The sequence below is a fragment of the Pan troglodytes genome, chromosome 16 (genome assembly GCF_028858775.2).
Source record: "Pan troglodytes isolate AG18354 chromosome 16, NHGRI_mPanTro3-v2.0_pri, whole genome shotgun sequence".
In the NCBI taxonomy this organism is placed as follows: Eukaryota; Metazoa; Chordata; class Mammalia; order Primates; family Hominidae; genus Pan; species Pan troglodytes.
Genome location: NC_072414.2, coordinates 89,240,873 through 89,268,204, shown reverse-complemented (window position 1 = coordinate 89,268,204; position 27,332 = coordinate 89,240,873). Strand labels below are relative to the sequence as shown.

Genomic DNA, 27,332 nt, shown 5'->3' with positions numbered 1-27,332 from the left:
GTGACTCTGTCCTCCACCTTTTCAAATCTGTGCTCCAATGTTGCTTTCTGTCCTACTTAAAATGTCATACTATGTCCCTACCTAAAAGCTCTCCTCATCTCCCCTATCCTGCTGTTCTCTGTAGCACTTTTCACTTTTTTCAGACCATGTGATTTAGTTATATTTACTGCCCCACTACAATATAGAGAATAGGGGCTCTGTTTCCCTCTCTCTCCCTCTCTTTATTCATTGCTGTACCACCATTCCTACAAAAGTGCCTGGCATATTTGAGATACTCAATAACTTTCTAATGAATATATTTTAAAATTATGTTTATTTCTTAAAGTTTATATACTTACCACACTCACCTGTCAAGCAAACCTGGTTCTCTCCTAGTTTTCTGTGTCCTGAGTGACCTGCTTCCACACTACCACTCACAAAAACTCATGCCTCTTGTTTGCGAGGTCCTCCTGCCCATCTTTACTTAATTGTTTTAAAACTTTGTAATTGACCACTCTCTGAAGGTATTCCCTTTCTCTCAGTTCCCATGATATTTATGATTTGTACCACTCCTTTGAAGATACGTGTAGCCTTGTTTTTCATATAAATTTTGTGTGTTATCTTGTTTCCTCTCAATGTTTATGTTTCATTCTTGAGCATAAGAAAGAACAATTTGTACAATCACTCCTTTATAATTATGTTCTGGTCATTTAATCATTAATTAATTAGGAATATAATTAGTGAGTGCATGATGTAAGACAATACTGGGCTAGGATTTGGGGAATACAAGCTCCCTGCTCCCAGTCCTTAGTGATAGACTGGTGGTAAAGAGAGTCAGAAAAACAGGTGACTACAAAATATGATGTAAGAAGAGGGAAAATAAATGTAGCAACGTGAGAAGGACTATACCGTGACTGGAAGAATTCTTAAGGAAGGGATGCATCAGTAATGTCTTCTGGGGAGAGAAATGACTTAAGAATTAAGAGCGAAGAGAATGAGAAAAATGTAGCAGGCAGAAGAACCAACTCAAAGTTTGACCAACTCAAATTCTTTTCAAAGGCGAAGAGAAGAAACAGCATAGTTTCGTGTGTGTATGTGAGATGACAAGCAATGGTAAATGGGAGAGTGACAGAAGGGAAAATGAGTTAGGAAAGCAAACAGAAAGTCTTCTCTGTTTGCTTTCTGGCATATATATATGTATATATATATATACACACACACACACACATATACACACACACACATATACATGTATAAATGCATTTATTTTATTATATACATTTTATTGCATATTATACATATTTTAGCCATATGTATGCTATAAATAGGTAATTAAAATATATAATTTATATATTATATATATAAGCTAGGACCGATTTGGGTTGCAAGTAGTAGAATATTTGTGACACCAATAATAACACTCTGAGACCTCACATAGGGCTGACCACATGTCCCACTGTGCCATGTTTGTATTTGTGCTATTTCTGATAGTGCCCACTTCCATTCTGAAAAGGATCCTGGTTTGGGTGATAACTCAATCAATCCCTAACATAGCCAGAAGTCTGGCCTTAGAAACTGATCTGTAGCTCAGCCGTATGGTCAGGATCCAGGCTTCCTCCTGGCCTTCTGCTCTGCCCTCCTCCATGTCTTCTTATCCTCAGGCTTGTCTCTTTAAGGTCACAAGATGATTGAGGCAGCTCCAAACGTCACATTCTCCCACATTCAAGGAAGCTAGATGTCAATATCTTTGCCAGCACCTTCGTTTATTAGGAAGCAGAATCCTTCCCCAAAGCAACTTCTCTGTTCCTGAAATCCTGTTGGTCAGAACTCTGTCACATGCCCATCCTTAAATCAATCACACGTAAAGAGAAATGGGGTTACCATGCTTAGACCAACAGGATTTTAAGGTCTCATAGAAGATAAGAAGTAGCTACTGAACAGGCAACAAATTGCCTGCCACAAATATATTCTTGGTTTCCCATGGAATAGCCATTAACTTTCTACAGGGCCCTGAGAACAGTTTAGATGGCAAGAACAAAGAGCTTAATAGTCACATTTTTTGCTTTTCCCTAGCAGAATCTCTTCAGATAAACAAATTTATGTCATCCTCATCTCCCTATGAAGAAGGGGTTATGGGGTCTGAGAAGAGTGATAATGGGGTACCATAGATCCAGATTTAAGTTGCAGCTCACTAACCGTATGATATTAGGCTAGTTACTCATTCTCCTTGAAAGTTATTTGTCTCATTTCTAATAGATGATGATAACTCTATTTCAGATTAGTTTCAAAAAGTAATAGCAATGACTGGGAAACACTTTGCAGGGTACCTGGCATAGGTGCTTAATAATTAGAATACATTATTATTGGTCAAAGGATTTGGGACTTAACCTGAGTTTTAACAGTGATAAAAACATAATCTGCAAAACATGAGCAATGCTCTACTTCAAAGACCTAGGCAGGGTAAGGTTGGTTTGTGGACTTATGAGCACCAAATTTTCAACCAGCAGAGCTGTCTATCTGGTCAGATAAAAGCTACGAAATTACAGTCTCATGGTAATGCTTCCCATACTCTCTTCTGCAAGGCCAAATATTGTTAATCTGCTTCAGGTTGTTTGTTTTTAAGTATGCTTATCTTGTATCTACTTTGCTTAAAGCCATGAGGGCCAGCAGTATGCACCTACCTTCACGTATCTTCATTGCAATGCAAAACCTCTAAAATGCTGAGCATATTTTTAACTTTCGATTTCTGCAAGTAGTCAAAAATAGTTAGTGAAATCTACATGTTTTTCATCTATTTCTAAAGTAAAACAACTCATGTACCCTTTTGACCGGGCTTGGTGTTCATATTCCTACTGAAGCAGGAAAATTTCCCTGACCCCTTGGCAGGTGGGAACTGGAGTGCACAGGTGCTAGAAGTAGCCAGCCACTTGGATGCCGGCAGAAGACTCCACTCACTCTGTCCCATTGCGTTCAACCCCTTGCAGGAGGGGGGAGCACGGGTGAGTGGGTGCAGGAGCCAGGGCAAGTGCTTTTGGGCACTGGCAGGAGCAAAACTCTGTGCAGCTAGGGGGAGCACCTGCGAGCCCGGAAGCCCCAGAGGGCGTGTGTGACAGTGCTCTTTTAGCTTTGCCATCCATGGACAGCTTAAGTGTAAAACACCTCAGTGGGCCCTCTGCCTTTTTGCATGAGGCGGTTGCTCTCCACCAGCAAGGGCAGAGAATCAGTGTGACAGCCTTTAGTATCTGCACCCGTGGCACCTGAGCTCTTGTTCAGCGTCCAAGAAAAATCAGGTTGCACGAATGAATTGAAGGGTGGTGACACAGAGGATTTTATTGCTGATGAAAGGGGAGCTGGAAAGGGGATAGAGTGGGAAGATAATCTTCCCCCAGAGTCTGGCTGGGAACGGCCAGACTCCTCTATGAAGCAACGCTGTCAAGCTGTCCCTCTGGAGTCAAGCTGCTTCTCTCCAAGGTCCATCCGTAGTCTCTGAGGTCCCGCCGCTTCTCCTCTTCTCTGCAGGCGAAGCCTGGAGTTTTTATATGCGCAGAATTGGGGGCAAGGTGGGCCATGGGTGGTTTTGGAAAACGCAACATTCTTGCAGTGAAACAGGCAATGCTAAATGTTCTCACTTTAGGCTGTGGTTCCAGGTTTGAGGGTGGAGCCTTTGCCGGGGACCTGCCCTCTTCTGCCCAGAATTTCCCTGCCTCCTGTCCCTATCACTACTCTCTAGCTACTGCCACCCTCAGTCACCTGGACCTTCCACTGAGCACTGAGTGTGGAAGGAGATCCTGATAGGGAAGACGTGAGGAGGCAACCTGGAGAAAGAGGGTGACTTCCTTATGTGTCAGTGTAATAAATCACTCCAAAGATTTAAAAAAAAAAAAAAAAAGATGTCACTTAGTAGACCAAAGGCACTCATTAGAAAGTGTGGGGTTTCCTGCGAGTTAGTTGGCTTGAGATTTCTAAAACTCCCAAATCAAGTCAGAAATAACCCTTTTCCTCATCCTCATAGTACATTTCTGGCTTTGGTTTGCAGAAATCAGATTTGTTTTTCTTGATCTTCATTTATTATCAGAATGTGAGAGACATACTTTTCTGAAGAGCAAGGTTATTCAGTGTGATATTTCTACCTTTAACTTTGATTAAACAAAAGACTTTACATCCTAACTTTATTTATTTATTTTATGGGTTTAGAATTCAATAGCAAAGAATTCTTACTATTAATTCAAGGCTTTTCCATGCAGTCTGCATGATGGAAGAGAATCATCCAATGTCTGATTTAGAAATGGGAGCAGATATTAGTTACTTCTTAAAAGAAAAGGGGGAAAAGTCCTGATCTCAGATATTTGTTTAAAATTTGTACTAGCATAAATATGCTATAAAATTCAGATTGATAATGTAACTGACATAACATGTAAAATAAGGTATCAATCAAGTAGCAGAACATTAGTATTTAAACAGAGTTAATGTAGCAGGCATTTGACTTTGTATGTACGTATAGAATCCTTATTAGTTATTATGTTTTTAAAGAGTCAAACTTTGATTCCTAAAGTTTTAAGTGACCTTTTCCAGATGAACCAAAATGATTAAAATTTTTAAGTTCTGTGCACAGCATATCAACATGTATTTACTGAGAACCATATATTTTCTTGTAACCCTAACACCGATTATGTTATATGAGCTTCATAAATTCGTAAGTTAATCAGCTAATAATTACCTTAATGAAACAGTCATAGTAGATGAATGGAAACACACACATTATAGGAAATATGGAACACTGCAAATGATGACATAAATAAATTCAGAAGATGGGACTTCATAATTGCCTATTTGCTCGTGAACACATTTATTAAAATGTTTGTGTCACAAGTAAACTCACCTGTTCACTATGTCTCTGCCATCCCTAATCAAATTGGCTTTACTTCAAATTCAAGTTCAAAAGTCGGTCAACATTGCATGGCAATTCTGTGATTTCCTGGTAAGCTTATTTTTCCACTTTGGTATGATTATTTCATAGTTTATTCTCTATTCCCAAATCTTCATATCCCTACCCACTTTGTACCATGTACTGAGTAAAAAGAAACTGTCATCACCATCATTCAATCTTACAATCAGTCCTCCCTGCACATGTATCCATCTTCTTTCCTGTGACCACAGTACAGGATGTGTTCCACTTGGTCTAACTTCTTCCTATGATCTTCTCAAATGCTGAGCAGCTGCGTCCTTTGCCTGTCATTCTGGATGATTAGACAGTCTCTCCCCCTGTCTTTAAAAACCTCATCAAAAGTAGAACATGGTCTATCCTTTCCCTTTTCCATGTTGAAAGTAGCTTTTCTTGACCACATATGAAGTTTCTGTTTTCCCTTTGGGCTACACACTTGAATGTGTATCCACACATGTGCCATATCATTTGAATGTGTCAGAAACCTCATCATTAATATGTATACAAACAGAACTCTCATCATCCATCCCACCACTCAATCACTCCTGTCCCCTCATCTTCACTATATGTGCCATAAGCACCACCATCCAAGCATTCATTCAAGCCAGAAGTCTAATCATTCTTAATTCCTCCCTTTCTCATCTTCTTGACTTTCAATCCAAAAAGTACTGTTGATTTCCATTACCAAAATATATATTCTATCTTTCCATTTTTCTCCTTCTCTGTTGCTATTGCTTTAATTCAAATTATTATTTTCTATGAGCTACTAAAATATTTTTCTAACAGAAGAAGAAGGTGTTATATCCAGGGTGCTAATTTAAAGTCATGTGGCAAAAGGAGGTCTAAATTTGGCTTAGTGTTAGAGTTGAAAGTGCTATAATATCTTTCCAATGAGCAAAAATAAGGTCACGTTTGTCTGTGAGCATGGCTCCTTAGCCTGCTGCTTTCCTTATCTGAAGGATCCCAAGGGGGCGTGGCCTATGAGGCCACTGGGGATGATGAGAAAAGCTGGCGATGAGAGAACTCACAGGCCTGTGGAGAAGGAAGATTTCTGAAAGCTCTTGTTTTCTAGCTCATATGGTCAACTCTTCAAAAGAGCATATTTGACAGTCAAACAATTAATACACATTTATCTAGCAAGGCACCGTAGTCTAACAGGATTGGGCATTTTTCAACACAAGAGTATTTTGAAAACATATATTTAACCCAAAACACCTTGTTTTATCTTGAAACAGCTTTTAACTTCAGGCTATTTTCAGTAAGGCTGCAGTATTTCTCAAATACTCCTTGTCAAACTCGAAAAAAAACCATGAAATAAATCAGAAAATTTGTGTTTTAATTATTTGTAATTTTCTGTCTATTTACTGGGAAAAATACCCTAATTTCATAGCACTTTTAAAGCTTATTTTGTATTTAAGATTTTTTGGGACAGATATTGGATCAAATCAAATCAATTTATGTCTCTACAAGTTGCCCTTCAAAGATATTATTGGCTGCAACAGAAGATAAGGATTAAGTATCATACATACAAAAATGGTTTTCAATCAAGAACTTCTTTAAAAATGATGTGTGTAATTATTTGAAAGTATATTGTACTTTTTGAATTTTGTGTAGTACCAGGTTCAATATGGTAATGGTTGTCTCCACAGGGGCGTGTGGTAATTGTTGACTGCATATTTGCTTTTATTTATTCAATACTTACCTTTTTGTTTTCTTGTTTTCTGGGGGATTTGGGGCATTAAACTGACTTATTTCTAGAGTAATCTACCAAGTGACATTTGGGGTGGCAAAATGATTTTAGGAAAAAGGAGAGCACACATAACTAACACTAAGTGTTAGACTTCAGAGATTAAAGATTTCACAAACTCTGGTATTACTGTATTAATCTCCTAGTACAAAAACTGTAATTGTTTAGATTATTTGACACCAAGCTTATCTTCAGCTACTTTTGAACTTTGTTTCTTTAAATTTGGAATGTAATCTCCCATAAGTACCTGGTCCATTTTCCTTTGGGAAGAGCATACGCTTGGTCCATGTCAGCCTCCAAGTTCGGTCAATTACCCCCAGGAATCATCTCTGATGAACCTTTCCAGCATCAGTGATTACAATGATATTCTTACTGTTTGGGGATTTTAAATAACAGGACAATCAGGACATGTTCCTTTTCATCTTTGCCTCCCATAATTTTCTTTGGTAGAGGTCTTATCAAACATGCTTGATTTTTTCCCCCTAATTATAACTCTTCAAAGGAGAGAAAATGGGACTTGGAGCCAGGGTTTTCTAGCAAATGCTTCTAGGCCCACAGCTGCTCCAGCTTTTGAAGTTCCCTCTGCTCACCTCTTGATGCTGCAACCCTCTTAATAGCAGCATTAGCTATTTCAGCTCCATTTTTCTGACAGTCTTGGTGGAGAGAGTGAGGGAAAGCCTTTCATGTAGGACTTTGTTGCCCTGATATGACGCTTGAAAGATAAAAATAATTCTGATTTATCTAGTCCTGGCACATACATGTAGCTGTAGTCTCCTTGCTTAGTAAGCAGGAATGGCTTTTACTAAGTCTTTATTTGCCACTAATAATGGAGATTAGAACCCTATACAACCAATTTAAAAGACAATGACTCAAGGATGCACCTATTCAATACAATGGAAACATAAGATCCAAATTAAACTACAAACACTCCAAATAACAAACTCTGTTTCCAGTCAGAAATGGCTAGTGAATAAGAAAAAATGTTATTAAAATCCTTTCTTCTCATAGCTAGAGAGGAAAAAGTAAAACATGTATTGATGTTACAAATTAAAAGAAGAAGAACAATGTGCAATACAATCAATCCTGTCCTTTAGTGGAAGGCGATTTTAACATTTGTAAGTTTAGTTGCATAATGCAGTCAAACCATACATGAAGTCATTTTGCTCCAACACCTGACAATGCCACAGCTCTGGATACCTATTTTGCTTTCCAGATACGGCAGAATACAGTCATAGGGAGGTTCTGCCTCTTGTTGAAAAAATTGTTGAAGTTGTTGATAGCATTTGCATTCATCAATTTCAACGTGGATGTTGAGAAAGAACCACATGTAAGCACGTGCCTTGGCATATACTGAACACTGACTTATTCCATGGAGCTATTAAACCCTTTTAACTCTTCACAAGCTTTTTTTTTTTTTTTTTTTTTTTAACTTTTTTGGATCTTATATGAAAGTATATTTGAATATACTTTGATTCTTGGGGGAGAGGGGACAGAAAAAACTGTGTAAATTTGAGGCAGGATTAAAACAGTTGTGCTTGTCCTTTTTGTTATGTATGAGAAAAACAAGTATAGCCCAAAGAATATCTGAAGTCAGAGTGAATTGGAATACTTGTGCTTTGAAGGAAAGTGAAGTTTTTTGTACAGTCAAGTTAATTGGGCACATCTTTTAACAGACCTAGGTTTCTGCAAATCATTTCTGGTGCAAGTACAGTTTCAAAGTATGCTTTTCAATCATATTTCGTCCTTGTTCTTTGAGAGTTAATTAATATGTATATTTCCGGAGTTGCGCGATTGTTGGAATGGTGTAGCTGGAGCTTCAGAGCAAGGTGCTATAGGAATATAGACAGAAAACAAAATGGGTTGGTAACTGGTACATGGTGATCTGCTCTTCTTATTGGAGTTCTCTTGGTGTTATTTGACAGTGTATATCCTAGAAACCTTACTATGGGGCTACCATGGGCAAGATTCCATTTTTTGGTAGATAGATTTATTCCTGAAGGTTGTGAGAAAACTCAGTGTTAATCTATTGGGACTTGATGCATGAAAAGTTAGGTTTAAGGAAAATATTTACTCCTGTTTCTGCAAATGGGAATTCAGGGCTGTTTTCTGAGGCACTGAGATTCTCGAAGCTCTCCTGCTGGTGGTGAATGACAAATTTTGCCTCATATGACAGCTGGAATTGCTCTGGCATTTCCTGTAGAATAGTTTTAGTTTATCTTCCATCTTTTGATGGCCTTGTTCTACCCTAGAAAGAAGTTTAGAGAACAGAGTTCTCTTACACCATCATAACTGCATACCCCTACCTTCATACCACATTAGTGACCGCAGCAGAAAAGTGTAGAGAGCTCTGGCCAGTGGAGCAACATCTTGGGAATGTCACTAGCTGCTACAGCTTAGCATGGTAAGAGTCCAGGCAGAGGGGCTCTGGAGAGCTTGTACTTGACAGTCCTCTAGGGGACTCAGAAACAGATGGGAGACATTTGAAGAGAAGGAGAGTTGCCAAATAAACATGGAAAGTCCTGAGTAAACATTGCAGAGCAAAATCAATTCCCTAAATCTCTGTCTGAATACCACAAAAATAATAAAACAAATAAGCAAAAAGTTGCCAGCAAAAACTAAGTAAAAAACAAGATTTATCCCTCCTGTCATATGCTTCTAAAAGATACAACCAAGAAAAATTAAAAAAAAAATTAGTGAAGTTCTTAATTGCATCTCCCTTCCTAAGATGTGGCACCAGACATTAATGAGTCATCAAACTTCTGAGAGCTCTTATTCATATCCCACAATCTTGGGACCATCAAATTAAGGATGTTCAATTGAATCTAGAGAAAAGCAAGGAATGATTCCAGCTATGGTAGAAGAAATGTTGATGGAAGCTGAAGGAATTCACTGTGTTCCTAGAATCTGTGGTGAATTAGGGCATTGAACTGAATTCTTCAGGCATTCCTTCCATTAAATATGTAACAGGCGCAACAGGTTGGAGAGTACCCTGATAGAAAGACATTAAACCATCTCTTGGATACGAGGGGCTGCCAAACTTTGGGCTGTGGGCTGACTACTGATCTTGTGAATAAAGTTTTGTTGGAACACAGCTATGCCCACTTGTTTATGTATCGTCTATGGTTACTTTTATGCTAAAACAGCAGAGTTGAGTAGTTGCAGTAGAGACCACAGTGGCACAAAGTTCACATATTACTATGTATCTTTTTATGGAAAAAGTTTGCCCATTCTTGTCATAGAAGAAAGTGGGGAGTTTAGGTTTGCCAAAACAGAATATCACACTCAGATAAGATCAATAGTGAAAAAGACATTTTACTAATTGCATTACAAAATATACAGAAAGGCTAAATAGAGCTATCTACATTAAATATATTAAGTTACAAATAAGAAAGAGAAAAATGGCATGGTGTTTGTGTCAGCAGGCCACACACACACACACACACAACATGCATGCACAGAAAAGAAACAACCATAAAATCTAGTTTGGGATAATACGTAACTTAAGGAAAAATGGAAATAGTGCTTTCTACCATGAAAATTACTAGAGTATAACTTAAGGAAACATTTCAAAGACAAGTTGATAAACCAACATAAATTGATGAACATAAATATAGAGCTCAGTAAATAACTGGATATTTACAAAGCAATATACAACAAAGCAACCCTCATCTTCATATGACTACTAAAAAAATTAGAAAGAACTGGAAACAAAAGAGATAGGGCTAAAAAATCAAATCATGGAAGTAGACAAAAGCCTTGAGCATAAATATAAATTCAGAAAAAAGGGAAATGATTTAAAAACTAATGAAAAGCTGGAAATAGACAAATATGTCCTGACATTGATATTTGCTGTTCCTATAGTAGATACTATAAAGCAGGGTAGATACATTTTCTTGAATTAAAGGAAGAAATAATGTTCGAATGGAATGGATACACCATATTCCAGGAAAATCTGACGCAGAGCAAAAGGGGTCTTTTTAAAGTTGTCTTTTAAAGTCTCTGGGTATTCATGAAGAAAAGCAAGTCATTTATAATGGGGAAAACAAAATCGGGCTGGTCTTCACCATGACAATTTTCAATGGCAGAAGGTAATGAGATAATAACCAATAGTTGCTGAGGAAGATGAAATGTAACTCAAGAATATAATAGTTGTTCTTCACATATGAAGGCAACAGATAAATAGGCTAATTCGGAGAAGAATTTATAGACTAAAAGACCTACAAAATCTTCTGAGAACTTACTGCCCCAATGCAAACTCAAACAAAACTTCATGGAGCTTAATCATTCAAAAGAGGAATGAAGGAACCCTACTAAAAAGATGAGTGCAGCATTAAATGTCAGAAGAGAGCACGGTGGTGTTTGCAGTGCACTGAGGAACAAGCTAACACAGGCATATTTTATACACAGGTTATCTTGCTAGCTGAAAGGCACCACACATTCTCACACATGCCAGAATGTATGAATGAAGGAACCTTCCGTCCAGAAAACTGATACAAGTAGATAAGTACTTAGATCATTAAAGAAAGAAAAAATAATGATACCAACACAGGCATTTAGTCAGTCAAGAGCCAACAGAGATGTAAATAAATACCACAAACTCAGAAGTAGCCTCGCCATAATAGTAACTAGTGATATCATTCATGGCAATTATTGAAACAAACAGAATAGAGTTGTAGGACATAATTTAAAAAATCATCAACCTTGAAACAGAAAAAGAGATGCTGAGTCAAGGGAACTAGATGTGGAAGAAAATATGTTAATTTTATAAATTTTTATGGTTTGGGGTCACTACAATTGAGAACCATTTTTTTCAGAAAAACAGAATGATTCCTATGCATTCAATTTTTATGGTTATCTGTTTCTATAATCTTTAATATCTCTTAGGAACAAATAGTTCACATGGGGATAAAATATTTCCCTAAAATTGAGTGATTCTATTAGTTTTATCACAACTTTAATTTATCCTATAAAATTCAAATAATATTAAATGCTCTCAAACTTAAAATTGCACAGATGCATTTTATCTTATTTATATGTATCCATTCATCCACACACATTTATCCATTGTTCCATCCATTAGTCTCCTTGTTTCTCTCTCTATCTGTTGTTTTATAATCACATTTATCTTTGTCGTTATACTTATATGTATATGTATATACATGGATTAAAATGTGTAAAGTAACATTTCCCTAATGTTGGCAGTGGCTATTTCTGTGCAGTCATGTTTTTCAAAATTATTTTTCTTTCTTTGTTATGTTTATTGCTTGTGTTAAAATAATAGATATGTAAATTCATTATTTAAACAAAAAATGATTTAGCTCATTATTCATAAGCCCTAAGAACATTTGGATTATATACGTGAAATAAAAAACTCCTGAAAGATTTAATGTATCATTTACAAACAGCATTGTGAACTTCAGAAAGCAAAATAATTTTTTTCAATGCAGTGGACCTATCTGCCTTATGAAAAATCATAAAGTGGACAAAGCCCACTTGTCCTGGATGCGTTCTTTCTCCTATGTGATGACTCTCAACCTGTGAATGGTATCGATTTTTTGAACATCTATTAGCATAGGAATCCCATTGAGGGCACTATGCAGAGTATGCTTAACTTTGTGGTTTCCCACACTTTCTCTAAGATAACTTTTTTCTTTTTTTTTTTTTTGAGAGGGCGTCTCGCTCTGTCACCCAGGCTGTAGTGCAGTGACACCATCTCGGCTCACTGCAAGCTCCGCCTCCCAGGTTCACGCCATTCTCCTGCCTCAGCCTCCCGAGTAGCTGGGACTACAGGTGCCCGTCACCACGCCCAGCTCATTTTTTGTACTTTTAGTAGAGGCGGGGGTTCACCTTGTTAGCCAGGATGGTCTCGATCTCCTGACCTCGTGATCCACCCACCTTGGCCTCCCAAAGTGCTGGCATTACAGGCGTGAGCCACCACGCCCAGCCGATAAATTTTTTTTTTTTTTTTTGCTGTTTCCTGTAGCCGTTTAGTAAGATATGGTTGCCAAGACATTGCTATCTGACCTATTATCCTATTATGTAATACTTTCTACACCACACTTGTGAACAACTCCATCCAAAGGAGTGAATAAGGCCACACAGCAAATGAGAAAGGCGTTTATGAATACAGATACATCGGGATGCTCCTCAAATCCCATATCCCTTTTGCTGACAAAAAGGAAAGGGATTGAACCACTAGTTAAATATCCAGCATTACAATCTTCCCATTTTTTTCCCCATAAGATTAAAGAAAGCTTGACTCATATGTTATTTAGAAAGTCAAATGAGTAAAAGTGAGACTGCAAGGAGCTTAGAAAGTATCCAGTGAATTAGTATGCCTAAAGAAACTGAAGATCAGGAATAAAATCCATTGTTTTGGTCTTTGAAAAATATGATTGATTTTAATGATTAGCCACATCCCTAGAAATTGGATTCACATCTATTCCCTTTGGAATATTGCCACATTTCCTAAGGATAATCCAAGCAGATAATCATAAATAGCAACAATGATAATGCAAGAGCCTGAAGGTACCTAGAGGTGGGACGGTGAGTGGAACACAGTTTGGGTCCCAGCTTGTTTAACTTTTTTTTTTCCCATAGTATTTACATTGTATTATGTATTATGAGTAAACTGTTTAATAGAGGTGATTTGAAGTAGACAAGGGCATGTGTGTAGGTTATATGCAAATACTGTGCCATTTTAAAAAATTATTTTATTTTATTATTATTATACTTTAAGTTTTAGGGTACATGTGCACAATGTGCAGGTTAGTTACATATGTATACATGTGCCATGCTAGTGTGCTGCACCCATTAACTCATCATTTACCATTAGGTATATCTCCTAATGCTATCTCTTCCCCCTACCCCCACCCCACAACAGTCCCCAGAGTGTGATGTTCCCCTTCCTGTATCCATGTGTTCTCATTGTTCAATTGCCACCTATGAGTGAGAACATGCAGTGTTTGGTTTTTTGTCCTTGCAATAGTTTACTGAGAATGATGATTTCCAATTTCATCCATGTCCCTACAAAGGACATGAACTCATCATTTTTTATGGCTGCACAGTATTCCATGGTGTATATGTGCCACATTTTCTTAATCCAGTCTATAATTGGACATTTGCATTGGTTCCAAGTCTTTGCTATTGTGAATAGTGCCGCAATAAACATACCTGTGCATGTGTATTTATAGCAGCATGATTTATAGTCCTTTGGGTATATACCCAGTAATGGGATGGCTGGGTCAAATGGTATTTCTAGTTCTAGATCCCTGAGGAATCGCCACACTGACTTCCACAATGGTTGAACTAGTTTACAGTCCCACCAACAGTGTAAAAGTGTTCCTATTTCTCCATATCCTCTCCAGCACCTGTTGTTTCCTGACTTTTTAATGATAGCCATTCTAACTGGTGTGAGATGGTATCTCATTGTGGTTTTGATTTGCATTTCTCTGATGGCCAGTGATGGTGAGCATTTTTTCATGTGTTTTTGGCTGCATAAATGTCTTCTTTTGAGAAGTGTCTGTTCATGTCCTTCACCCACTTTTTGATGGGGTTGTTTGCTTTTTTCTTGTAAATTTGTTTGAGTTCATTGTAGATTCTGGATATTAGCCCTTTGTCAGATGAGTAGGTTGTGAAAATTTTCTCCCATTTTGTAGGTTGCCTGTTCACTCTGATGGTAGTTTCTTTTGCTGTGCAGAAGCTCTTTAGTTTAATTAGATCCCATTTGTCAATTTTGGCTTTTGGTGCCATTGCTTTTGGTGTTTTAGACATGAAGTCCTTGCCCATGTCTATGTCCTGAATGGTAATGCCTACGTTTTCTTCTAGGATTTTTATGGTTTTAGGTCTAACGTTTAAGTCTTTACTCCATCTTGAATTAATTTTTGTATAAGATGTAAGGAAGGGATCCAGTTTCAGCTTTCTACATATGGCTAGCCAGTTTTCCCAGCACCATTTATTAAATAGGGAATGCTTTCCCCATTGCTTGTTTTTGTCAGGTTTGTCAAAGATCAGATAGTTGTAGATATGCGGCGTTATTTCTGAGGGCTCTGTTCTGTTCCATTGATCTATATCTCTGTTTTGGTACCAGTACCATGCTGTTTTGGTTACTGTAGCCTTGTAGTATAGTTTGAAGTCAGGTAGCGTGATGCCTCCAGCTTTGTTCTTTTGGCTTAGGATTGACTTGGTGATGCGGGCTCTTTTTTGCTTCCATATGAACTTTAAAGTAGTTTTTTCCAATTCTGTGAAGAAAGTCGTTGCTAGCTTGATGGGGATGGCATTGAATCTATAAATTACCTTGGGCAGTATGGCCATTTTCACGATATTGATTCTTCCTACCCATGAGCATGGAATGTTCTTCCATTTGTTTGTATCCTCTTTTATTTCATTGAGCAGTGGTTTGTAGTTCTCCTTGAAGAGGTCCTTCACATCCCTTGTAAGTTGGATTCCTAGGTATTTTATTCTCTTTGAAGCAATTGTGAATGGGAGTTCACTCATGATTTGGCTCTCTGTTTGTCTGTTATTGGTGTATAAGAATGCTTGTGATTTTTGTACATTGATTTTGTATCCTGAGACTTTGCTGAAGTTGCTTATCAGCTTAAGGAGATTTTGGGCTGAGACAATAGGGTTTTCTAGATATACAAGAATGTCGTCTGCAACCAGGGACAATTTGACTTCCTCTTTTCCTAATTGAATAACCTTTATTTCCTTCTCCTGCCTAATTGCCCTGGCCAGAACTTCCAACACTATGTTGAATAGGAGTGGTGAGAGAGGGCATCCCTGTCTTGTGCCAGTTTTCAAAGGGAATGCTTCCAGTTTTTGCCTGTTCAGTATGATATTGGCGGTGGGTTTGTCATAGATAGCTCTTATTATTTTGAAATATGCCCCATCAATACCTAATTTATTGAGAGTTTTTAGCATGAAGGGTTGTTGAATTTTGTCAAAGGCCTTTTCTGCATCTATTGAGATAATCATGTGGTTTTTGTCTTTGGTTCTGTTTATGTGATGGATTACATTTATTGATTTGCGTATATTGAATCCACCTTGCATCCCAGGAATGAAGCCCACTTGACCATGGTGGATAAGCTTTTTGATGTGCTGCTGGATTCGGTTTGCCAGTATTTTATTGAGGATTTTTGCATCAATGTTCATCAAGGATATTGGACTACATTTCTCTTTTTTGGCTGTGTCTCTGCCAGGCTTTGGTATCAGGATGATGCTGGCCTCATAAAATGAGTTAGGGAGGATTCCCTCTTTTTCTATTGATTGGAATAGTTTCAGAAGGAATGGTACCTGTTCCTCCTTGTACCTCTGGTAGAATTCGACTGTGAATCCAACTGGTCCTGGACTCTTTTTGGTTGGTAAGCTATTGATTATTGCCACAATTTCAGAGCCTGTTATTGGTCTATTCAGAGATTCAACTTCTTCCTGGTTTAGTCTTGGGAGAGTGTACGTGTCGAGGAATTTATCCATTTCTTCTAGATTTTCTAGTTTATTTGCATAGAGGTGTTTGTAGTATTCTCTGATGGTAGTTTGTATTTCTGTGGGATCAGTGGTGATGTCCCCTTTATCATTTTTTATTGCGTCTACTTGATTCTTCTCTCTTTTATTCTGTATTAGTCTTGCTAGTGGGCTATCAATTTTGTTGATCCTTTCAAAAAACCAGCTCCTGGATTCATTAATTTTTTGAAGGGTTTTTTGTGTCTCTATTTCCTTCAGTTCTGCTCTGATTTTAGTTATTTCTTGCCTTCTGCTAGCTTTGGAATGTGTTTGCTCTTGCTTTTCTAGTTCTTTTAATTGTGATGTTAGGCTGTCCATTTTGGATCTTTCCTGCTTTCTCTTGTGGGCATTTAGTGCTATAAATTTCCCTCTACACACTGCTTTGAATGTGTCCCAGAGATTCTGGTATGTTGTGTCTTTGTTCTCTTTGGTTTCAAAGAACATCTTTATTTCTGCCTTCATTTTGTTATGTACCCAGTAGTCATTCAGAAGTAGGTTGTTCAGTTTCCATGTAGTTGAGCAGTTTTGAGTGAGTTTCTTAATCCTGAGTTCTAGTTTGATTGCACTGTGGTCTGAGAGACAGTTTTTTATAATGTCTGATGTTTTACATTTGCTGAGGAGAGCTTTAGTTCCAACTATGTGGTCAATTTTGGAATAGGTGTGGTGTGGTGCTGAAGAAAATGTATATTCTGTTGATTTGGGGTGGAGAGTTCTGTAGATGTCTATTAGGTCCGCTTGGTGCAGAGCTGAGTTCAATTCCTGGGTATCCTTGTTAACTTTCTGTCTTGTTGATCCGTCTAATGTTGACAGTGGGGTGTTAAAGTCTCCCATTATTATTGTGTGGGAGTCTAAGTCTCTTTGTAGGTCACTCATGACTTGCTTTATGAATCTGGGTGCTCCTGTATTGGGTGCATATCTATTTAGGTTAGCTCTTCTTGTTGAATTGATCCCTTTACCATTATGTAATGGCCTTCTTTGTCTCTTTTGATCTTTCTGGTTTAAAGTCTACTTCATCAGAGACTAGGATTGCAACCCCTGCCTTTTTTTGTTTTCCATTTGCTTGGTAGATCTTCCTCCATCCTTTTATTTTGAGCCAATGTGTGTCTCTGCATGTGAGATGGGTTTCCTGAATACAGCACACTGATGGGTCTTGACTCTTTATCCAATTTGCCAGTCTGTGTCTTTTAATTGGAGCATTTAGTCCATTTATATTTAAAGTTAATATTGTTATATGTGAATTTGATCCTGTCATTATGATGTTACCTGGTTATTTTCCTCGTTAGTTGATGCAGTTTCTTCCTAGTCTCAATGGTCTTTACATGTTGGCATGATTTTGCAGTGGCTGGTACCGGTTGTTCCTTTCCATGTTTAGTGCTTCCTTCAGGAGCTCTTTTATGGCAGGCCTGGTGGTGACAGAATCTCTCAGCATTTGCTTGTCTGTAAAGTATTTTATTTCTCCTTCACTTATGAAGCTTAGTTTGGCTGGATATGAAATTCTGGGTTGAAAATTCGTTTTTTTAAGAATGTTGAATATCGGCCCCCACTCTCTTCTGGCTTGTAGAATTTCTGCCAAGAGATCTGCTGTTAGTCTGACGGGCTTTCCTTTGTGGGTAACCCGACCTTTCTCTCTGGCTGCCCTTAACATTTTTTCCTTCATTTCAACTTTGGTGAATCTGACAATTATGTTTCTTGGAGTTGCTCTTCTCGAGAAGCATCTTTGTGGCATTCTCTGTATTTCCTGAATCTGAATGTTGGCCTGCCTTGCTAGATTGGGGAAGTTCTCCTGCATAATATCCTGCAGAGTGTTTTCCAACTTGGTTCCATTCTCCCCATCACTTTCAGGTACACCAGTCAGATGTAGATTTGGTCTTTTCAAATAGTCCCATATTTCTTGGAGGCTTTGTTCGTTTCTTTTTATTCTTTTTTCTCTGAACTTCCCTTCTGACTTCATTTCATTCATTTCATCTTCCATCACTGATAGCCTTTCTTCCAGTTGATGGCATCAGCTCCTGAGGCTTCTGCATTCTTCACATAGTTCTCGAGCCTTGGCTTTCACCTCCATCCGCTCCTTTAAGCACTTCTGTGTATTGGTTATTCTAGTTATACATTCGTCTAAATTTTTTTCAAAAAGTTTTTAACTTCTTTGCCTTTGGTTTGAATTTCCTCCTGTAGCTCATAGTAGTTTGATCGTCTGAAGCGTTCTTCTCTCAACTTGTCAAAGTCATTCTCCATCCAGCTTTGTTCCGTTGCTGGTGAGGAACTGCGTTCCTTTGGAGGAGGAGAAGCACTCTGCTTCTTAGAGGAGTTTCCAGTTTTTCTGCTCTGTTTTTTCCCCATCTTTGTGGTTTTATCTACTTTTTGTCTTTGATGATGGTGATGTACAGATGGGTTTTTGGTGTGGATGTCCTTTCTGTTTGTTAGTTTTCCTTCTAACCAACAGGACCCTCAGCTGCAGGTCTGTTGGAGTTTGCTAGAGGTCCACTCCAGACCGTTTGCCTGGGTATGAGCGGCGGTGGCTGCAGAACAGCGGATTTTCATGAATCGTGAATGCTGCTGTCTGATCGTTCCTCTGGAAGTTTTGTCTCAGAGGAGTACTGGGCCGTGTGAGGTGTCAGTCTGCCCCTACTGGGGGGTGCCTCCCAGTTAGGCTGCTCGGTGGTCAGGGGTCAGGGACCCACCTGAGGAGGCAGTCTGCCCATTCTCAGATCTCCAGCTGCGTGCTGGGAGAACCACTGCTCTGTTCAAAGCTGTCAGACAGGGACATTTAAGTCTGCAGAGGTTACTGCTGTCTTTTTGTTTGTCTGTGCCCTGCCCCCAGAGGTGGAGCCTACAGAGGCAGTCAGGCCTCCTTGAGCTGTGGTGGGCTCCAACCAGTTGGAGCTTCCCTGCTGCTTTGTTTACCTAAGCAAGCCTGGGCAATGGCGGGCACCCCTCCCCCAGCCTCGCTGCCGCCTTGCAGTTTGATCTCAGACTGCCGTGCTAGCAATCAGTGTGACTCCGTGAGTGCAGGACCCTCTGAGCCAGGTGCAGGATACAATCTCCTGGTGCACCGTTTTTTAAGCCCATCAGAAAAGTGCAGTATTAGGGTGGGAGTGACCCGATTTTCCAGGTGCCGTCTGTCACCCCTTTCTTTGACTAGGAAAGGGAACTCCCTGACCCCTTGCGCTTCCCGAGTGAGGCAATGCCTCGCCCTGCTTCTGCTTGTGCATGGTGTGCTGCACCCACTGTCCTGCGCCCACTGTCTGGCACTCCCTAGTGAGATGAACCTGGTACCTCAGATGGAAATGCAGAAATCACCCGTCTTCTGCGTCGCTCACGCTGGGAGCTGTAGACCAGAGCTGTTCCTATTCGGCCATCTTGGCTGCCCTCAAAAAATGCTGTGTTTCACTTTTAAAAGACCATGTATTTCTTGTTAGACCATCTTCTCTGTCCTGTGCTTTTGTCCCAACTCTTCACAGTTCAACATAGGAGCCAATTACAGAGGCTAGAATGGATTCTTTGGCTCCCTTTGTCTTTACCCTGGTGTTTCTTGCATGCTATCTGGACGAAAAGCTCAAGGCTTTTTTTTTTTGTCTTTAATTGATTCATAGGACAGGCTTAACCCCTCCCACCTCAGAGCAGTTATATTTATATGGGGGTAAACATTTAAAATATAATCAAGGGAAAGTGGTTCAAATCTATTTCATTAGAGCATAAAAGTAATTGCCAAGTAGGCTTTAAACCCATTCAAAATATGAATTGCAGGTCTGGGGGGACCACCAGAGGCAGCACTGGCCTCCCAACCCATATAGGCCAGGGCTGTATCTTGAGTTTCATGTCTGCCGTGTGGACCAAACCTACCCCTGTGACCACAGAGACAGAGAGGCAGTCCTGAGATGCTGAAGAGACCTCTAATCCTTGACTTCTCCTCCTCCATTCCCCTTCCCCTCATCACTACCCCATCCCTCCAAAAGCACAAGTGTGTAAAATGTATTCATTTGCCAGAGGCTGTTTATTCTGTTTAATAGACACTTGTTGTCCCCCCATCCTTTCTTTTTAGATTGTCTGAATGGGCACAAAGCAAATTAGTGCAAAATGCTTTCAGCCAAGTGTCAGGTGGAATCATAGTGAAGAATGCTCCACTCTTGGGCTTTCTAACTCTCTTGGTGTCGTCCTGACAGCTTTGTCTCCCTCAATTATAGCTTCCGCGATGTGTTCTCTGTGTGGAGCCCCAAAACCAATACTGTAACTTCGGGAGGTTCTGTTTCAACAAAGACATCTTGAGCTCACTGTGAAAGAAGAAATCATAAGGATTAGAGAAAGGAGCTTTGCAAAGTAAGTCTCAAACATATTTTTCTGAATGGGGCATTTCCAGGCTTCTTTGGTTCTTGTAAAGATTAGGAAGTTCTACAACCATGCCACATATGAATGATATGTGGCATGAGCAGGAGACTCATTAATGACCTTTGTTTAAAACAAGCCTTTGGAGCCAGGAACTACTGGGAGCCCTTAATGTCCTTACACAAAATGTGTCTGTTCAAGTACTTCTGATATTACGGGGGAACCTCAGCATGCAACGAAAAGGCAACTACTATTATGTATTGATAATGTTTGTAGTTCTCAGCTCAGCTTATATAGAAATAAGTTTAATTGGAACTTACATGATAATCTTCCAAGTCTAATTATTTTTAAACCATTAACAAATTTTATTTTTTCGAGATGGAGTGTTGCTTTGTCACTCAGGCTGGAGTGCAGTGGTGTGATCTTGGCTCACCGCAACCTCCACCTCCCAGGTTCAAGCGATTCTCCTGCCTCAGCCTCCCGAGTACCTGGGATTACAGGTGCCCACCACCACATCTGGCTAATTTTTGTATTTTTAGTAGAGACAGGGTTTCAGCACATTGGCCAGGCTGGTCTCGAACTCCTGACCTCAGGTGATCCACCTGCCTCAATCTCCCAAAGTGCTGGGATTACACGCACGAGCCACTGCACCCGGCCCCATTCACAAATTTTAGAAAAATTATCTCCTTCTAGCTCTCTATCTCCATTGCTTCAGCTCTCTCCCTTTCTCTCCTTCTCTCATCTGCTCTGTTTCTTTCTATTTTTTTCTATGTCTGATGACAGCATACTATATTTACTCTAATATCATCTGGAACCTAAAGCAATTATCAATGATCACTAAAGTTATCATCATCATCCATCCACCTATTTATTAAAGCCTGTGGAATATAATCCTTTTAGTAACTCAAAATGTGGAAAATACAGTAATAGATTCATGTCTACAATAATAATTTAAAATATATGCAAACCATCTAATTGCCTCTAGTCCAAATGGTACCAATTAGATGACATCTACTGGGATTGCTTTCCAACATAATTGCTCTGATAATCCAAGCTCCACCAACAAAGTGGGCTTTAGAAGCCAATTGCTGTTGCAAGACTCCTGGAAAATTTGGGTAGACACCTAGACACCTAACTTAAATCTGAGCCAATCAGATCCCAGAAGTAGGGATCTGAGTATCAGGCAGACATCTCTGGGAGGCAGAAGGAACATCCATGAATAACTGTTGCTGAGATTCCTAGGTTGGATTTGGCTTTCCAATTTATTAAATTGTTCAACCTTTTCTCTGATTCTATGCAATGCTTTTCTTACAGATCTTTTGAGGATAGCCACCATAGTTACTTGCGACAAAAATAGTCTTATGGAATCAGATTTGGATAGCTAAACATGAGCAAACTTTAAATGAGATATTGAGTGTAAATCTATAATCATCTTTTACTCTCAGTGTAATCTCTAAGGCATGGTATTCTGCCTGGCAACCTAGGTTTTAATAATGGATGATTATATTAAGTGTGTAATTTTTCTTTTCTTGGCCTTGATTTCTGTTTTTCTTCTTTTGACAAAATTTAAAAACAGATGAAATTAAATGGAATTTATTGGGAATATAGATAATTTATTCCAAATTAGATGCATTTAGATTCATTAGATGAAGAAAAATATTCAGACAAGTCAAAATGAAAAAGTGGAAAAGTGGAAATGTATTTATAGGTGTTATTTTTCACCTCTTCAGTTTTAACCGATCGTTTTATTTTATGACATACCTGCATTTCCATGTTTAGGATAGAACATGGAACATGTATGTTCCTGCCTATATTAGGCAATTCTTGCATTGCTGTAAAGACTTACCTGAGGTTTAATTGGCTCAAGGTTTTTCAGGCTGTACCAGAAGCATAGCGCCAGCATCTGCTTCTGGGGAGGACTTGGGAAGCTTTTACTCATGGTGGAAGGCAAAGCTGGGGCAGGCATCTTCACATGGAAAAAACAGGAGCAAGAAGGGGAGGGAGGTGCTACACATTTTAAATGACCAGATCTCATGAAAACGCACTCACTATGGTGACAACAGGACCAAGTCATGAAGAACTTGCCCCTATTACACAAACACCTCTCACTAGGCCCCACATCCAACACTGGGGATTATTATTCAACATGAGGTTTGGAGAGAACATACAAACTATATCATTCTTCCCCTGGCCCCACAAATGGTTCTCACAGTTCAGAATATAATTATTCCTTCTCAATGGTTCCCCAAAGTCTTAACTGATTTCAGAATTAATTCAAAAGTCCCAAGTCCAAGTCTGAAGTCTCATCTGGAGATGAGTTTCTTCCACCTATGAGCCTGTAAAATCAAAGGCAAGTTATTTACTTCCAAGATATAATGGGGGTATAGGCGCTGGGTAAATATCCCCATTCTAAAAGTGAGAAATTGGCCAAAAGAAAGGCGCTACAGGCTCCATGCAAGTTTGAAACTCAGCATGGCTGTCATTACATTTTCAACTTCTAAAATAATCTCCTTTCAGTCCATGTTCCACCTCCAGGGCACACTGGTGCAAGGAGTGGGCTCCCAAGACCTGGGGAAGCTCTGCCCTTGTGGATTTACAGGGTTCTGCCCCAGTGGCTGTTCTCATGGCTGTTGAGTGCATGTGGCTTTTTCAGGCAAGGGGTGCCAACTGCTGGTGGATCTACCATTCTGGGGTCTGAAGGATGGTGGCCCCCTTCTCACAGCTCCACTAGGCAGTACCCCATTGGGGATTCTCCAACCCCACATTTTACATCTCCCCTTGTCATGCCCTAGTAGAGGTTCTCTGTAGGGGTTCTGTCCCTCTAGCAGGCTTCTTCCTGGGCACCCAGGCTTTCTCATATCCTCTGAAACCTATGCAGAGGCTGCCAAGCCTCCTTCACTTTTGTACTCTGTGCACCCACAGGCTTTTAAGAGCACATGAAAGTCATCAAAATTTAAGGCAGCTTGTGCTCTCCAAAGTGGCAATATGAGAAATACCTGGGGCCCTTTGAGCTGAAGCTGGAGCCAGAGTGTCTGGGATGTGGGGAGCAGTGTTCCAAGGCTGCACGGAACTGTGTGGTCCTGGTCCTGGCTCACAAAATTACTTTCTCTTTCCAAGCCCCAGGGCCTGTGATAGAAGGGGCTTCCTGGATGATCTCTCGGAAATGCCTGTAAGGCCTTTTCCCCATTGCCATGGATATTATCACTTGGCTGTCTTTTATTTATGCAAATTGCTCTAGTAAGTGATTACTCTGCCACCTGGTTGAATTCCTCTCCTGAAAAAGCATTTTATTTCTTTGCCACATGGCCAGGCTTCAAATTTTCCAAACCTTTATGCTCTTCTTCCCCTTTAAATATCAGTTCCCAACTTTAAGTCATTTATTTCCTCCTGCATCTAAGTGTAGGCTCTTAGAAGCAAATAGGCCACATCTTAAATGATTTGCTGCTCAGAAATTCCTTCCACCAGATACCTAAATCATCACTCTTAATTTCAAACTTCCATAGATACCTAGGGCATGAACAGAATGCAGCCAAGTTCTTTGCTAAGGGATAATCCTTGTGACCTTTGCTCCAGTGAGCAAAGCCATTTCCATCTGAGACTTGGTCAGCTTGGCCTTCACTGTCCATATCACTATTAATGTTTTGGTCACAACCATTTAACCAGTCTCTAAGAAGTTCTGAACTTCCTGTCATCTTCCTGTCTTCTTCTGAGCCCTCCAAAGTCTTCCAACCTCTGCCCTTTACCCAGTTCCAATGTTGCTTCCATGGTTTCAAGCCCTGTACCTTGGTACCAATTTTCTATATTAACCATTCTTCTGTTGCTATAAAGAAATACTTGAGTGTGGGTAATTTATCAGAAAAGAAGTTTACTTGGCTCACTGTTCTGCAGGCTGTAAATCATGGTAGCAGCATCTGCTTCTGAGGAGACCTCAGGAAGCTTTTACCTATGGCAGAAGATGAAACAGGAGCAGGAACTTGACTTGGTAAAAGCATAAGCAAGAGGGGTTGCGGGGAAGTGCCGCACAATTAAAAAAAAAAAAAAACAGATCTCCTGAGAACTCACTCACCATGGTGAGGCCAGCAACAAGCCCTCATGACCCAAACACCTCCCACCAGTCCCCACCTCCAACACTGGGGATTACAATTCAGCATGAGATTTTGAGGGGACATCCAAACTATTTCACTGCCGTGGCTTTTTCCAAAAATTTCAAATCACCAATTATAGAACTAGTTTAATTTTTATTCAAATATCTTGCTGCCCATTCCAGTTCACAAATGGTAATGAATTCTATACCATATGATTTCCAACACTTGAGATGATTCTTGGCTTTCAATTTACTTGCCCCCAGATAGATAGTTATATGTTTACTCACATATATCAAATCTTAGATACAAAGGGTACAATATTATGAACCAGGGTTATATATTCCTGGAAAGACATCTTACAAAAAATAAATAAATGCTAACACATACTATAAACTTTTAATACATATGTAACAATTCAGTTAATATAATAAGTATGCCTCGAATGTTCTTTCATGGGGAAGGGAGAGTGGATTTTCATAACGGACTGACCTTGGCTGAAGATGTATGAGGCAAGAGTCCAGGGAAGCTGACTCAAAGGTGAAATTATTATTTTCCAGAAAGATTTCCCTATAGCAAATAGCATTTTTTTTTCTTCAAAGAGTTCTAGTGGCTCTCAAGAGTAAGATCATCTTTTGCATACATACCTAGAACACAGAATCCTATGTAGAACGTCCATCATTTATTAATGATTGTTTGCTCTGTTTCATTGCTGAGTGACTATGAAGGAGAGTCTATAAATTTCATCACTTATTGAGAATATAATCTAAAACAAATCATTATCCCTCAAAAGAACCTGACGGCAAATAGGATATAGATAGGTAGATATTAACATTCGCGGAATGTAATCTCTGTGCCTGCAGACAAATTTGGTGCCATATTTATTTTCCTAAAATGCAAGAAACTTACATTTTAGTGAAAGATAAAAGCCAGTAGTCTTTATTTTTTCAATTCATAGAATAAAATATTTTCAACTATTTCAGCTATAAGCATGAAGACAAATCTATATAAGTAGATACAATACAACTATTTTAAAAGCAAAGACAATAGAGCAAAGCAAATTAACAGTTTATTTATGTAAAGTCATCTTCATACATTATTTTACTTAATCTTTATAATATCTCAGTGTGGTGAATATTATAATATCCATTTTTCAAAGGCTGAGAAGCATTTAAAAAATTACCTTAATGCAAATATCTGATAGGTAGAACAACCAGAATTTGAACTCTGGTTGGTCTAATTCCAAAGCCTTGGGCTACCTCCATTATGCCATGTTTCTATTATGAAAGTCACATAATAGGAGGGGAAAATGAGATAATTAAAATGTGTGTTTTCTTGTACATAGCCAATCCTAGCCATCTAATTTCTGGGATATATGTTGAACATTGGTTCCTAGTTTTTTCATTTGTGAAATCCCTTTTGCCCTGTGGAATAAAATTCATTATGCCTAATGCAAAGCTATTAATATACAAAATAGCCTGCTTTCATTATTCTCATTAGCTAATAAATATGTTTTTGTTTGAGTGCTAACCTTAGTCTAGAATGAGACAAATGAGACTAATGACTGACTGAAGAAGGGAAAAAGTATTTTTTTCCTACAGTTCATCACAAAAAATACAATAAATATTGATGATATTATAAGCCATAACATTCAATATTGAATGTTTACAAAGTGAACACACTGGCATTTATAACATCTTAAATACAATTTGTCACAAAGCCTTATGTTTTTTTTTGAGTACAGGTGATTTAAACAGAAGAGAGGACCACCCCGCCAACAAAATGTCCAGGTCCTATTCCATGGAACCTATGAACAGGTTGCCCCACATTGCAAAAGGGACTTCACAGATGTCGGTAAGTTAAGGCCATTGAGACGAATGATTCTGGATTGTCTGGTGGGCCCAATGTGATCAAAAGTTTCCCTAGAAGAGCTACAGAAGATGCGATAATGGAAGCGGAATCAAAGACAGATTTGAAGATGCTGCCGTCTTTGGAGAGAATGGCCAGGAGGCAAGGAACACAAGCAGCCCCTAGAAGTTGGAAAAGGTAAGGAAATAGATTTTTCCCCTAAGAGCCTCTAGAAGGAACTCAGGTTTGCAGACCATCACCTGGAATTATTCATACCTAGTGAAACTCATTGCTGACTTCTGACTTCCAGAATTGTAAGCTAACAATATGCATTGCTTTACGTCACTGTGTGTGGTGATTTGTTACAGCAGTGATGGGAAACAACACAATAGGTAAAATGGAAAGGTAGAGTCTTGGGTCCTAACTCTTCCAGTTGCATCATAAGGCTCAGTATGATGAATGCCGCAAGAACCACAGAATAATATTAAATGACTGTGTTTTGCAGGGCATTTAGGCAGGTGCATCCTGTGGCTATGTATCTCAGTAACCTATTTGGGGAAAAGCTCATGTGGCAAATATATAAAAATCAAAATTCAATAAAAACCATGAACTAGCCTTTAGGTTAATGTTTTTGTTTTAATAATACATATTCCATTATTTCAAACCCATGTTTTTTGTTTTACTTGGTGAATCTCTTATTCTTGTTCTCTGCCTTCAGATTTCACATATTAATTCTCCTCTTTATGATGTGAGCATTTTTGACAACATTTGTAATGTGAGTGTATCTAACACAATGATGGGACAAGGTAGAGATACAACAAACACTTTCTGAAAGCCTGTAAATAGCCAGATGCAACTTGGAAAGCTGAGGCAGGAAGATCTTCTGAGGTCAGGAGTTTGAGTCCAGCCTGGGCAA

The 27,332-nt window shown here is 39.1% G+C and overlaps 2 long non-coding RNA genes across 4 annotated transcripts in view; one reads left to right on the top strand and one right to left on the bottom strand.

The window, feature by feature from the left end:
• The window catches only part of LOC104002448 (uncharacterized), a 185,608-nt gene that overhangs the window by 70,685 nt on the left and 87,591 nt on the right, over positions 1-27,332 (top strand). The window contains exons 3-5 of one of the 2 annotated variants that reach the window (XR_010151529.1): positions 20,348-20,480; positions 26,313-26,422; positions 26,498-26,614. This is a non-coding gene — a long non-coding RNA (uncharacterized LOC104002448). Of the gene's footprint in view, positions 1-20,347; positions 20,481-26,312; positions 26,423-26,494; positions 26,615-27,332 lie in introns of both variants that reach the window. The other variant, XR_674759.5, reaches the window with a different exon arrangement.
• The window catches only part of LOC134808481 (uncharacterized), a 140,190-nt gene continuing 130,768 nt past the window's right edge, over positions 17,911-27,332 (bottom strand). For both annotated transcript variants that reach the window (XR_010151530.1, XR_010151531.1), the window contains 2 exons: positions 22,333-25,215; positions 17,911-20,434 (listed from right to left, as the gene is read on the bottom strand). This is a non-coding gene — a long non-coding RNA (uncharacterized LOC134808481). The remainder of the gene's footprint in view (positions 20,435-22,332; positions 25,216-27,332) is intronic.